General features: G+C 40.5%; 1 protein-coding gene across 3 annotated transcripts in view; it reads left to right on the top strand.

The window, feature by feature from the left end:
- Positions 1-12,927, top strand: part of DYNC2H1 (dynein cytoplasmic 2 heavy chain 1) — a 403,248-nt gene that overhangs the window by 352,307 nt on the left and 38,014 nt on the right. The window lies entirely within an intron of this gene.

Here is a 12,927-nt window from a genome sequence, read left to right on the forward strand (position 1 = left end):
GGTTCCTCACTGAGCAAGATCACTACTAATTCAGAGTCCTTCCATTCAGACCAGCTACAGCACCAATCATCTTTACTTTCAGTGGTGGCTTGCATGAGTAGAAACTGCTTTACTGTCTTTCCATATCTCAACAACTGGCTCCTGACAGGCAGACCCAGCAGGGCGGGGCGGGCAGCACAGCCGGAGTTCCCCCAGCCCCAGCACATCGGGTGGGCAATATGGCTGGAGCTCCCTTAGCCCCAGCACTGGGCGGGCGATGCAGGAAGAGCGCCTCCAGCCGCAGCACTGGGCGAGCGGTGCAACCAGAGCTCCCCCAGCCCTGTAATGCTGGACAGGCAGGGCTGCCAGAGCTCTCCTAGTCCCAGCGCTGGGCGGGCGGGCAGTGCGGCCGGAGTGCCCCCTGCCCTGGAGCGCCCCCAGCAGCGTGGTCCCAGCGCTCCCAGCACTGGACAGATGGGTGACACAGCGTGGCCTCAGCCCCAGTGCCTCCAGCCCCGGGACTTATCTGCACCTGCCCCAGCCAGCCTCTTGGCCGCGGAAGAGCGCCGGCGGGAAGGGGACTGAAGCGGAGCGGGGGCTGGGGGCAGAGCATGGGCAGGGCCACACCAGGCTGTTTTTGGAGGCACAGCCTTCCCCTGCCTGTACTACATGCTGCCCATGCTTATTTGTCCTATGATGACTGGATTCCTGAAGGGACTTATTAGAACTTTTCCACCAGTGGTAAAACCAACACCACAATGGGATCTCAATCTCATCCTTCAGGTTCTCACCAAACCTGCCTTCAAACCATTAGCCATCTGTTCTATATCCCATCTCTTGATGACTAACCATCACATCAGCCAGGAGGGTGAGTGAGCAAGAAGCCTTCAGGGCAGATCAGCCATATACTATCTTTCATCTTTCTTTGCGTGCACCAGAAATTCATCCCTAAAGTCATTTTGGAGTTTCACATGGATCAAACCATCCACTTACCAGTATTTTTTTCCCCAGAACATCATGCTTCTGATGAGTAGAGAAGGCTTCCCTCTCTAAAAATCCATTTTGTCTATCTTCACAAAGACTCTCTAAGTGAATCTCGGGCTGCATCATCCTTTGTTACCAACTAGCTCACATTCCCCTTAGAGGGGATGAGAGCCCACTCCACCAAAGTGCAAGCAACCTCTATGTTATCTCTGTGAAATGTACCTTTACTAGATATATACAGAGTGGCAACTTGGAGCTCCATTACGCACCTTTACAAGACATTATGCATTGTTCCAGACTTCTACAGATAAAGCTTTGGGGATGGCAGTACTAAAGACATCCATACCATCTGCATCCTCACACCCATCTCTTGTTTGATTATTGCTTAATAATCTTTCAAATATGAAATACACGTAGGGACCATCACTCAAAGAAGAAATGGAGGTTACTTAGCTGTAACTGGAGGTTCCTTGAGATTTGTGGTCCCTATCTGTATTCCACTGCCCACTTTCCATCCCTTCTGCTGCAGATCATGACCAGATTCACAGCCAGAAAAGGAACTGGAGAGGCTGTGACATACCAGACATAGCAGACTAATCACTAGCTCTGTCACTGCCCTCTAATCTGGAGTGCCCTTTACAATGTTTTGTTGCTGTAGCCTCCAGCCTAGATTGCTCACAAACAGCCTACAGCATGCAAGTCATTCCCAGCTATGTTTGTGTGTGTTCTGCACCCAGTCAGCCACACCTTGGCTCTGCCTTGGTGATACTGCAGGATACCCCCAACACATTCCCAGTCTTAGATTTTTTTTCCCCAGATATGTATATCTTATGCTACCCAGCTCTCTTCTGGACAATATAAATTTATATAAAGTCCATTATTTCTTTAATAGAAATAATATGCACACAACTTGCTACCCCAAATGGAGTTTCCCATATCCTTCAATTTAAACACCCTGGATTAGATAAAACAATAAAACAACGTGTTTATTAAGTACAAAGAGAAAGATTTTAAGTGAATACAAGTAATGAAGCATAAAAATCAGAAATGGTCACAAAAAAAGTAAAGATAAAATGCAACTGGTGCCTACCTTAACAAACTGCTAAATTCAAAGCAAAGTTTTCTCACCATATGCTTTTAGCAGTCTTACTGAACAAACTTCTTAAGTCAGGACCCCTTCTCCCAGAATCCAATGAATGCTTCCTTTGTTGCTTCAGGTGCTGTGAATGTGATGGGCAGGGAGGAGGGGTGTCGTGGGTATTTGCTACTCCTTTCTATAGTTTCAGTCCCCCTTTTGAAAAACGTTCCCAGATGGGTATCAGGAGACAAAAAGTCTGTGTGGACGGATGTTTCCTGCTGCTTCTTTCTCACCTGTTTGAGCTTCCTTTGTCCCTCCTGCCTGCTTGATGACTCTGTTTACTACTTAAATGTAAAAAAGAAAAGGAGTACTTGTGGCACCTTAGAGACTAACCAATTTATTTGAGCATAAGCTTTCTTGAGCTACAGCTCACTTCATCGGATGCATACTTGCATAATGGCTTAGCCACTCCCAGTCTCTATTCAAGCCTAAGTTAACTGTATCCAATTTGCAAATGAATTCCAATTCAGCAGTCTCTTGCTCGAGTCTGGATTTGAAGTTTTTCTGTTGTAAAATCGCAACTTTCATGTCTGTAATCGCGTGACCAGAGAGATTGAAGTGTTCTCCGACTGGTTTATGAATGTTAGAATTCTTGACATCTGATTTGTGTCCATTTATTTTTTTACGTAGAGACTGTCCAGTTTGACCAATGTACATGACAGAGGGGCATTGCTGGCACATGATGGCATATATCACATTGGTAGATGTGCAGGTGAACGAGCCTCTGATAGTGTGGCTGATGTGATTAGGCCCTGGGATGGTGTCCCCTGAATAGATATGTGGGCACAGTTGGCAACGGGCTTTGTTGCAAGGATAGGTTCCTGGGTTAGTGGTTCTGTTGTGTGGTATGTGGTTGCTGGTGAGTATTCGCTTCTGGTTGAGGGGCTGTCTGTAGGCAAGGACTGGCCTGTCTCCCAAGATTTGTGAGAGTGTTGGGTCGTCCTTCAGGATAGGTTGTAGATCCTTAATAATGCGTTGGAGGGGTTTTAGTTGGGGACTGAAGGTTATGGCTAGTGGCGTTCTGTTATTTTCTTTGTTAGGCCTGTCCTGTAGTAGGTGACTTCTGGGAACTCTTTTGGCTCTATCAATCTGTTTCTTCACTTCTGCAGATGGGTATTGTAGTTGTAAGAATGCTTGATAGAGATCTTGTAAGTGTTTGTCTCTGTCTGAGGGGTTGGAGCAAATGCGGTTGTATCTCAGAGCTTGGCTGTAGACAATGGATCGTGTGGTGTGGTCTGGGTGAAAGCTGGAGGCATATAGGTAGGAATAGCGGTCAGTAGGTTTCTGGTATAGGGTGGTGTTTATGTGACCATCGTTTATTAGCACTGTAGTGTCCAGGAGGTGGATCTCTTGTGTAGACTGGACTAGGCTGACATTGATGGTGGGATGGAAATTGTTGAAATCATGGTGGAATTCCTCAAGGGCTTATAACATTCATAAACCAGTCGGAGAACACTTCAATCTCTCTGGTCACGCGATTACAGACATGAAAGTTGCGATATTACAACAGAAAAACTTCAAATCCAGACTCCAGCGAGAGACTGCTGAGTTGGAATTCATTTGCAAATTGGATACAATTAACTTAGGCTTGAATAGAGACTGGGAGTGGCTAAGTCATTATGCAAGTATGTATCCGATGAAGTGAGCTGTAGCTCACGAAAGCTTATGCTCAAATAAATTGGTTAGTCTCTAAGGTGCCACAAGTACTCCTTTTCTTTTTGAAAATACAGACTAACACGGCTGTTATTCTGAAACCTACTTAAATGTAAATTAAGCAGAGCACGCATTCCTTTATTTAGGACAGACCTGTTTGCTTACTTCTGCTTGGGTAGGGCTGTGGTTTGGAACATATGTTAATAACATCATACAGGAAAATCTTTTAATTTCCATACAGTTTTGCCACACATATTTTACCAGGACAATAATTACCAGCAAATCATGAGTTTTCAAACGATACCTCACAAGGCATACTTTGTAGAAAGATTATTACACTAGTTTGTAGGGTATGGACTCAGTTACATTCTGTCACAAGAGGTGTTGCGCTGCCCTTTATACCTTCAATTCAGAGCACAAGGAAATCAGCTATGCATGTGCGGTCATAAGGACCACACATCTCGAAGAACCTGCAGTTACAAATAAGTAACCTCCATTTATGTTGTCAATGATTGTAGAGAATAGTGATAGATGATAGAATATTAGATAAAATTTACTTTTTTTTAAATGACCTTGGAATGTTAAATATAAAATATTCTTGTATTTGGAATATGGCTAAATAACAATACAGAAAGACACACCTGTTCCCCAAGATCCTAGTGAGAACCCCTCCACAAATGCTACTCCAATTAACTTTTGTTTATTTTTTATTAATTGTAACTGATATTTATTATTTGCAAGTGTGCATTTCACTTTGCACATATTTCTCCTCAACTTTGACCCCAATGTGTGCTTATGCATATTACACCGAGACTCTGATTATCCTTAAATGATTTTTTAATGAACTTTCCTTCTCTGTAAATTTTCATTATTAATTAAATAAAATTAGCTCATCATTGGTTCCTTCCATCTGCAAACTGTCACAGATTTAATAAAGGTTCATAAATTTCCATCATCAGCGCTGTGGAAAATAATCTTCAGATTTATACTTTAATAAAGGTGTTGTTTTGTGATGGTTTTAATATGCCACCTCTGTCTTACTACTCAGTTTTTCCCGTGCCTCTCCGACATCCTTCTGTTCTGCTGGCTTGGCCCTCAGGTTTGGTATTCTGGGGAAAAGAAATTTTGGTTTGCTCTTAAACATTTTTTTTATTACTGTAATTTAACTATTTGTATCAGTCTGGCTTCAGATTTTTTATTTGACAAAAGCAGCTTTGACTGAGGTATTCTTCAAGAGGAGGATTGAGGTATTGTAAAATCTGATTCCTACTAAAAATATATGTATACTAAGGATACAGGCTTAATTGTATCCTTAGGAGATTTGCTGCCCAAACTATATTGGATATGCACTAACTAGTAAAGACAACCCACATTACTTAGACATATTTTAGAATAATCCTCTTAGGAAAAGAACCATAGGCCTGATGGGGGAGGTGGTATGGTCACAGTTAGGATGGATTTACACAAACATGACAAAGTTTGGAGAGCAGTGCACAACAACAAAAACCCAGATAAAGGATTTTACTAAGGTAAGTTTTCATTTTCTCTAATCTGAATTCACTCACTGAATGCCAAAATAAAAAATCCATGCAATTGAAAGAATTTATCAACCAAGACATTGTTGAGTGAATAGAGCTGATCAAAATGCACATTATTTTTGTCTTGACATGGGGCAAAAAATCAATATATTGAAAATTTTGTATGTGGTATGATGAATATGTTCTGTTTTGAGTGAAACATTTTCACTCAAAACAAAACATTACAAAATACCCAAATCAAACTTTTTTTACAGTTTATTGACCTGAAATATTTGTGTTGGGTCAACATGAAACGATGTATCTGCCTGAGCTGTAACAGTTAGTTGTGAGAGTTGTAGTTGAGCCCCTCGTGACTCCCCTTCCCACCCCAGTCTCCCATATGGGTGCAGCTCCTCAGCTGTACTAAATCTCCCATGATTAGGAAAAAGCCAATGTTTATTTTTTTATAATTTTGACACATAATGTCAATGTTTATTTTTTCTAATTTTTGTCATTCTAAATTTTCAGTCACAGGAAATTAAATTGGGTCCGATAATTATTTAATGATAGTGGACAGTGAGATTCAAAAAGTTAAATCTTTATAACCATTAAAACACAAATTGTCAAGCATGTGTCAAAATATACAAAATAAATCAAATGCTAATAAGTTTTCAGGCATCATTTTTTCTTATTTTGCCTATGTGTACATTTTGATTATTATCAATGGAAACATTTTTTCATCGGTTTGTGTGTATTTGGTGAAATCACCATAAACAAAAATAAAATCTAATCCTTTCAAGCCTACCCATTATTCATCACAACCTTTCCCTGTCATAAAGCATCGTGGCAGCTCAGCAACAGGTATCGGTGCACCATAGGAAATGTAGTCCCTCTGGGAAGATGTAGGGAGTTGCCCAAAAAGCAGAATGCGGGGAGGAAGGACCAGAATTTCAGCTCTCATGAGGTATTGAAGAAGCTCAGCCAAAGATTAATGTTGGCATGAAACAGAATGTTTCATTGAGGGTCAGCAGACTGAAACAAAAATTTTTGATTCAAGTTGACCCAAAACTAAATGGGTTTTCCCAATGGAAAATATGATTTCAACAAAACTTCACTTTCTGACAATAAAATATTTCTTTCAAATTTTTTGATCATTCCAGCTTTGGAGTAACTTATAAAACAGAGCATGCATTTTTTTGGAATGGTGTTTTTGATCAGATGACTTTAAAAATTAATCCCCATTGACAATCAAGAGACTACTTTAGATATGGTGAACATCTGAAGCATAAAGATTATTTTCAGAGTCATGGACCATGAACTATTTAATGAATACTGGTTGTATGCAGGTTTCAGCTAAAAATAATTATACCAATTGTTACAAATCTTTATTTGGTTACATTTCAGGTTGTGCTTCTAAATGTGGTATGTATTCCTTTATCCTTTTTTATCTTTTCTGGTAATAGAGCACGTTACCCAGGGTTGTGAAGCACCTTGCTACCGCCTGCCCTTAGCCTGACGAAGTCTTGTCTGTGCCTGCTGTGGATCAGCTCCCTGACTCCACCAGTCTATGGCAATACAAGCACTCCATTCTAGGCCTCGCAAGCCTTGCTCTCTCTGTACAGGTTCTGAATAGGCACACACCAACTCCCAAGTCCTCCGAACATCCATCTAGGGTCCCCAGCCCCTAATCCACTGAACAGTCACAGAACTGTGGTTCTCTGCTCCCAAAGGAATAGCACAGACCAGCTTACTAGTTTTAACTTAGGATCACCACTCCACTTAACACACAGAACAATGAAAACAAGAATAAGTTTATTATGAAAGAAAAGAGATTCAAATGATAGTAAATAAGATGATTGGAAACAGGTGGTTACAGACTTCTACTATAAAGCACACAATACACAACAGTTAGCTAAGGAGATCAGTGTCTCCCACCTTCTGTCTTGAGAAGTTTTTCTCAAGGCACATTGCTATTGAGTGACCTACCTTTAACTACAAGGCCTTAAGAACATAAGGGAGAGAGGGAAGAGAGGGCACATCCATCACATTAGAAAGGTAAGACTACTGATATTAAAATATGAGTTGTGTGCTTTTATTTGTAGAACAAAAAATGTTAAATCAGTTTTTTTTTATATAGCGCTTTTATCCAAACTACAGTAGTTAGCTAATGGTACAAACAACATTTGGAAAGATCATTAAGTGGTCCGCTGAGACCCTCAGCAATTTTCAAGTGGTCCGTGGGGAAAAAAAAGTTTGAGAACCACTGCAATAATGTATTAGAAATTATACTATATATATATCTGTTTTAAAGCTGCAGTTGCTGTATTTTATTTGATCCAATAAGAACATAAGAATGGCCCTTCTGGTTCACACCAAAGGTCCATCTAGCCCAGTATCCTGTCTTCCGACAGCGGCCAGTGCCAGGTGCCCCAGAGGGAATGAACAGAACAGGTAATCATCAAGTGATCCATCCCCTGTTGCTCATTCCCAACTTTTGGCAAACAGAGGCTAGGGACACCATTCCTGCCCATCCTGGCTAATAGCCATTGATGGAGCTATTCTCCATGAATTTACCTAGTACTTTTTTGAACCCTGGTATGGTCTTGACCTTCACAACATCCTCTGGCAAGGAGTTCCACAGGTTGACTGTGTGTTGTCTGAAGAAATACTCCCTTTTATTTGTTTTAAACCTGCTGCCTATTAATTTCATTTGGTGACCCCTAGTTCTTGTGTTATGAGAAGTAGTAAACAACACCTCCTTATCTACTTTCTCTGTACATTCTCTATATATTTCACATAGGCAAACAAACAGCTGTCAAATGATGGTAACTTTGAATCACCTCTGACTTAGGGAAATTATAACCAGTGGCCAAGAAGTAAAATGTTTGTTTGACCATTGCCAGTTCCCCAGATCCATCCAATTCCCACCAAAGTCTCTATAGTACAAAACATAAAATCAACAAAAACAGTTTCTCTTTAGCAATAAACTGAGTCACTACTCTAAAAATAAAGAATATCTGTTGACAGGCATGTCTGATTATGAAAATAAAGGAATAAATTAAGCACAACAACTTCCTGTATTACAAATGATTTTGAATAAATTGGCAGTCATTAATAGACCCCCTATTAGCATCAAACTCAATGTAATTAGAGAGAGGGAGAATGAAAGTTACAGTAATCAATATATATTGTAAAATGAAACGATTGGTAGATTGTATTTGCAATTTGTTACATTAGTATGGTTTACTGCCACTTTTGCAGTATCTAGAGGTTGGAATTTAACATCGGCCAATCAGCCTACGTAACAAAATGGAGGAACTAGAGCTACTGGTGCAGGAAGTGAAACCAGATATTATAGGGATACAGAAACATGGTGGAATAGTCGTCATGACTGGACTACAGCTATTGAAGGGTCTGTGCTGTTTAGAAAAGACAGAAATAAAGGCAAAGGTGGTGGAGTAGCATTGTCTATCAATCATGAGGTAGAATGCAAAGAAATAAGAAGCGATGGAGTGGATAAGACAGAGTCCATCTGGGCAAAAATCACATAGGGGAAGAAAACTACTAGAGCTCACCCTGTGATAGTGCTTGGGATGTGCTATAGGCCGCCGGGATCTAATTTGGATATAGATAGAGCCCTCTTTAATGTTTTTAATGAAGTAAATACTAATGGAAACTGCGTATTCATGAGAGACCTTAACTTCCCAGATATAGCCTGGAGGACAAGTGCTAGTAATAATAATAAGGCTCAGATTTTCCTAGATGTGAGAGCTGATGGATTCCTTCACCAAGTAGTTGCTGAACCAATAAGAGGGGATGCCATTTTAGATTTGGTTTTGATGAGTAGTGAGGACCTCATAGAAGAAATGGTTGTAGGGGACAACCTTGGTTCAAGTGATCATGAGCTAATTCAGTTCAAACTGAATGGAAGGATAAACAAAAACAGATCTGTGACTAGGGTTTTTGATTTCAAAAGGGCTGACTTTCAAAAATTAAGGAAATTAGTTAGGGAAGTGGATTGGACTGAAGAACTTATGGATCTAAAGGAGGAGGAGGCCTGGGATTACTTCAAGTCAAAGCTGCAGAAGCTATCAGAAGCCTGCATCCCAAGAAAGGGGAAAAAATTCATAGGCAGGAGTTGTAGACCAAGCTGGATGAGCAAGCATCTCAGAGAGGTGATTAAGAAAAAGCAGAAAGCATACAGGGAGTGGAAGATGGAGGGGGATCAGCAAGGAAAGCTACCTTATTGAGGTCAGAACATGTAGGGATAAAGTGAGAAAGGCTAAAAGTCAAGTAGAGTTGGACCTTGCAAAGGGAATTAAATCCAATAGTAAAAGGTTCTGTAGCCATATAAATAAGAAGAAAACAAAGAAAAAAGAAATGGGACCGCTAAACACTGAGGATGGAGTGGAGGTCAAGGATAATCTAGGCATGGCGCAATATCTAAACAAATACTTTGCCTGAGTCTTTAATGAGGCTAATGAGGATAATGGTAGCATGATGAATGAGGATATGGAGGTAGATATTTCCATATCCGAGGTAAAAGCAAAAGTCTTAATGGGACTAAATCGGGGGACCCAGATAATATTCATCAAAGAATATTAAAGGAATTGGCACATGAAATTGCAAGTCCATTAGCAAGAATTTTTAATGAATCTGTAAACTCAGGGGTTGTACCATATGACTGGAGAATTGCTAACATAGTTCCTATTTTTAAGAAAGGGAAAAAAAAGTGATCCGAGTAATTACAGGCCTATTAGTTTGACATCTGTAGTATGCAAGGTCTTGGAAAAAATTTTGAAGGAGAAAGTAGTTAAGGCCATTGAGGTCAATGATAAATGGGACAAAATACAACATGGTTTTACAAAAAAGGTAAATCGTGCCAAACCAGCCTGATCTCCTTCTTTGAAAAAGTAACAGATTTTTTAGACAAAGGAAACGCAGTGGATCTAATTTACCTAGATTTCGATAAGGTGTTTGATACAGTGCCACATGGGGAATTATTAGTTAAATTGGAAAAGCTGGGGATCAATAGGAAAAGCTGGGGATGCATCAATTAGAAGTAATGGAGGAGGAGAAGGACCTTGGAGTATTGGTTGACCAATGAGCCGCCAATGTGATATGACCTGTGATATGAAGGGCAACAAAAATGATTAGGGGACTGGAACACATGAGTTATGAGGAGAGGCTGAGGGAGCTGGGATTGTTTAGCCTGCAGAAGAGAAGAATGAGGGGGGATTTGATAGCTGCTTTCAACTACCTGAAAGGGGGTTCCAAAGAGGATGGCTCTAGACTGTTCTCAATGGTAGCAGATGACAGAACGAGGAGTAATGGTCTCAAGTTGCAGTGGGGGAGGTTTAGATTGGATATTAGGAAAAACTTTTTCACTAAGAGGGTGGTGAAACACTGGAATGCGTTACCTAGGGAGGTGGTAGAATCTCCTTCCTTCGAGGTTTTTAAGGTCAGGCTTGACAAAGCCCTGGCTGGGATGATTTAACTGGGAATTGGTCCTGCTTTGAGCAGGGGGTTGGACTAGATGACCTTCTGGGGTCCCTTCCAACCCTGATATTCTATGATTCTATGATTCTATGATTGACTGTGAAAAAAGCTAATGCGGTCTTGTGATGCATCAGGCGAGATATTTCCAGTAGAGATACCGTTAGTACTGTTATACAAGGCACTGGGGAGACCTCATCTGGAATACTGTGTGCAGTTCTGGTCTCCTATGTTTAAGAAGGATGAATTCAAACTGGAACGGGTACAGAGAGGGGCTACTAGGATGATCCGAGGAATGGAAAACCTGTCTTATGAAAGGAGACTCAAGGAGCTTGGTTTGTTTGCCTAACCAAAAGAAGGCTGAGGGGATATATGATTGCTCTCTATAAATATATCAGAGGGATAAATACCAGAGAGGGAGAGGAATTATTTAAGCTCAGTACCAATGTGGACACAAGAACAGATGGATATAAACTGGCCATCAAGAAGTTTAGACTTGAAATTAGACGAAGATTTCTAACCATCAGAGGAGTGAAGTGAAGCCTTCCAAGGGAAGCAGTGGGGGCAAAAGACCTATCTGGCTTCAAGATTAAACTCGATAAGTTTGTGGAGGAGAAGGTATGATGGGATAACATGATTTTGGCAATTAATTGATCTTTAACTATTCAAGGTAAATAGGCCTAATGGCCTGTGATAGAATGTTAGATGGGGTGGGATCTGAGTGACTACAGAGAATTCTTTCCTGGGTATCTGGCTGGTGAATCTTGCCCACATGCTCAGGATTCAGCTGATTGCCAAATTTGGGGTCGGGAAGGAATTTTCCTCCAGGGCAGATTGGAAGAGGCCCTGAGGGTTTTTCATCTTCCTCTGCAGCATGGGGCACGGGTCACTTGCTAGAGGATTCTCTGCACTTTGAAGTCTTTAAACCAGGATTTGAGGACTTCAATAGCTCAGACATAGGTGAGAGGTTTATTGCAGGAGTGGCTGGGTGAGATTCGGTGGCCTGCATTGTGCAGGAGGTCAGACTAGATGATCATAATGGTCCCTTCTAACCTTAATATCTATGAATCTATAAATCTGAAAGCATAACATAAAAGGTATCATTTTCATATGCAAATGGCACATAATTCCTTTCTACCGCATACATTAAAATTCACTTATCATTTCAGCTTTTGTCAGAGAACACTATCAGTTTTACATTGTGCCTTATCTATTGCAGGTCATCATAGCATCCTTTTTTCGATACTGATATTTTTCCTAACAAAATGTATTTTGGGTAGTCACAAAAATATGGGCAAAATTCCAATATTCACGGAGGCATTTTAGAGGCTATTTGCATTTCTTGGGTGGAAGAACATTTATTTAAAGTATCAAAACAGAATTTAGTAAGGATTGAACAGGTGCAGTTGCTAACATATTCACTAAGAGGATGGGGAAGATGGGCTGGATGGCTGCATGGAATGGTACTGGATTGAATGACCTTTAACAGTCAGAAGAAATTTCACTCTGTGCCACAGGGGAGACAGGAGCAGCAGTCTTCAAAAGGGCAAGAATACAAGTTAGCATTCTGAAGTGGGGATGATAAGTCTGAGGACTGCTAGGTCCGGAAGAAGGGAGACAGATGAGATTGCCCTATTTCTCATGAGTGCTTTTCTGTTGTTTGCCAGCTTGAAAGGACTTCGCCACAGCTAGAGAGAGTTGAAAGTAATATGAGATTCAAGAATTATTATTAATTCAGGCTATGATTTTATTCCCAGCAATAGCTCTTCTGGATCATTGTTCCACAATGAAGGATCTAGATGTCATGAAAAATATCTGTAATTCAAAACGGAACAATCTGCACATTAAATTTTAACAATTTAAATGCACAACTTTTATTAATATTTTATCATGCCATCTTTTCAGATTTATTACTTTAAAGTGAAATGTATCTAGCAGCTACATGTAAGAATGCTATGATTCTTTAAATCAGCTTCTGCACCAGATGGCTGGAGTATAGCTAATGTGACACCAATTTTTAAAAAGGGCTCCAGAGGTGATCCCAGCAATTACCAGCCTGGAAGCCTGACTTCAGTACCAGGCAAACTGGTTGAAACTATAATAAAGAACAATATTCTCAGATATACAGATGAACATAATTTGTTGAGGAAGAGTCAACAT

This window comes from Lepidochelys kempii, chromosome 1, assembly GCF_965140285.1.
Source record: "Lepidochelys kempii isolate rLepKem1 chromosome 1, rLepKem1.hap1, whole genome shotgun sequence".
Lineage (NCBI taxonomy): Eukaryota > Metazoa > Chordata > Testudines > Cheloniidae > Lepidochelys > Lepidochelys kempii.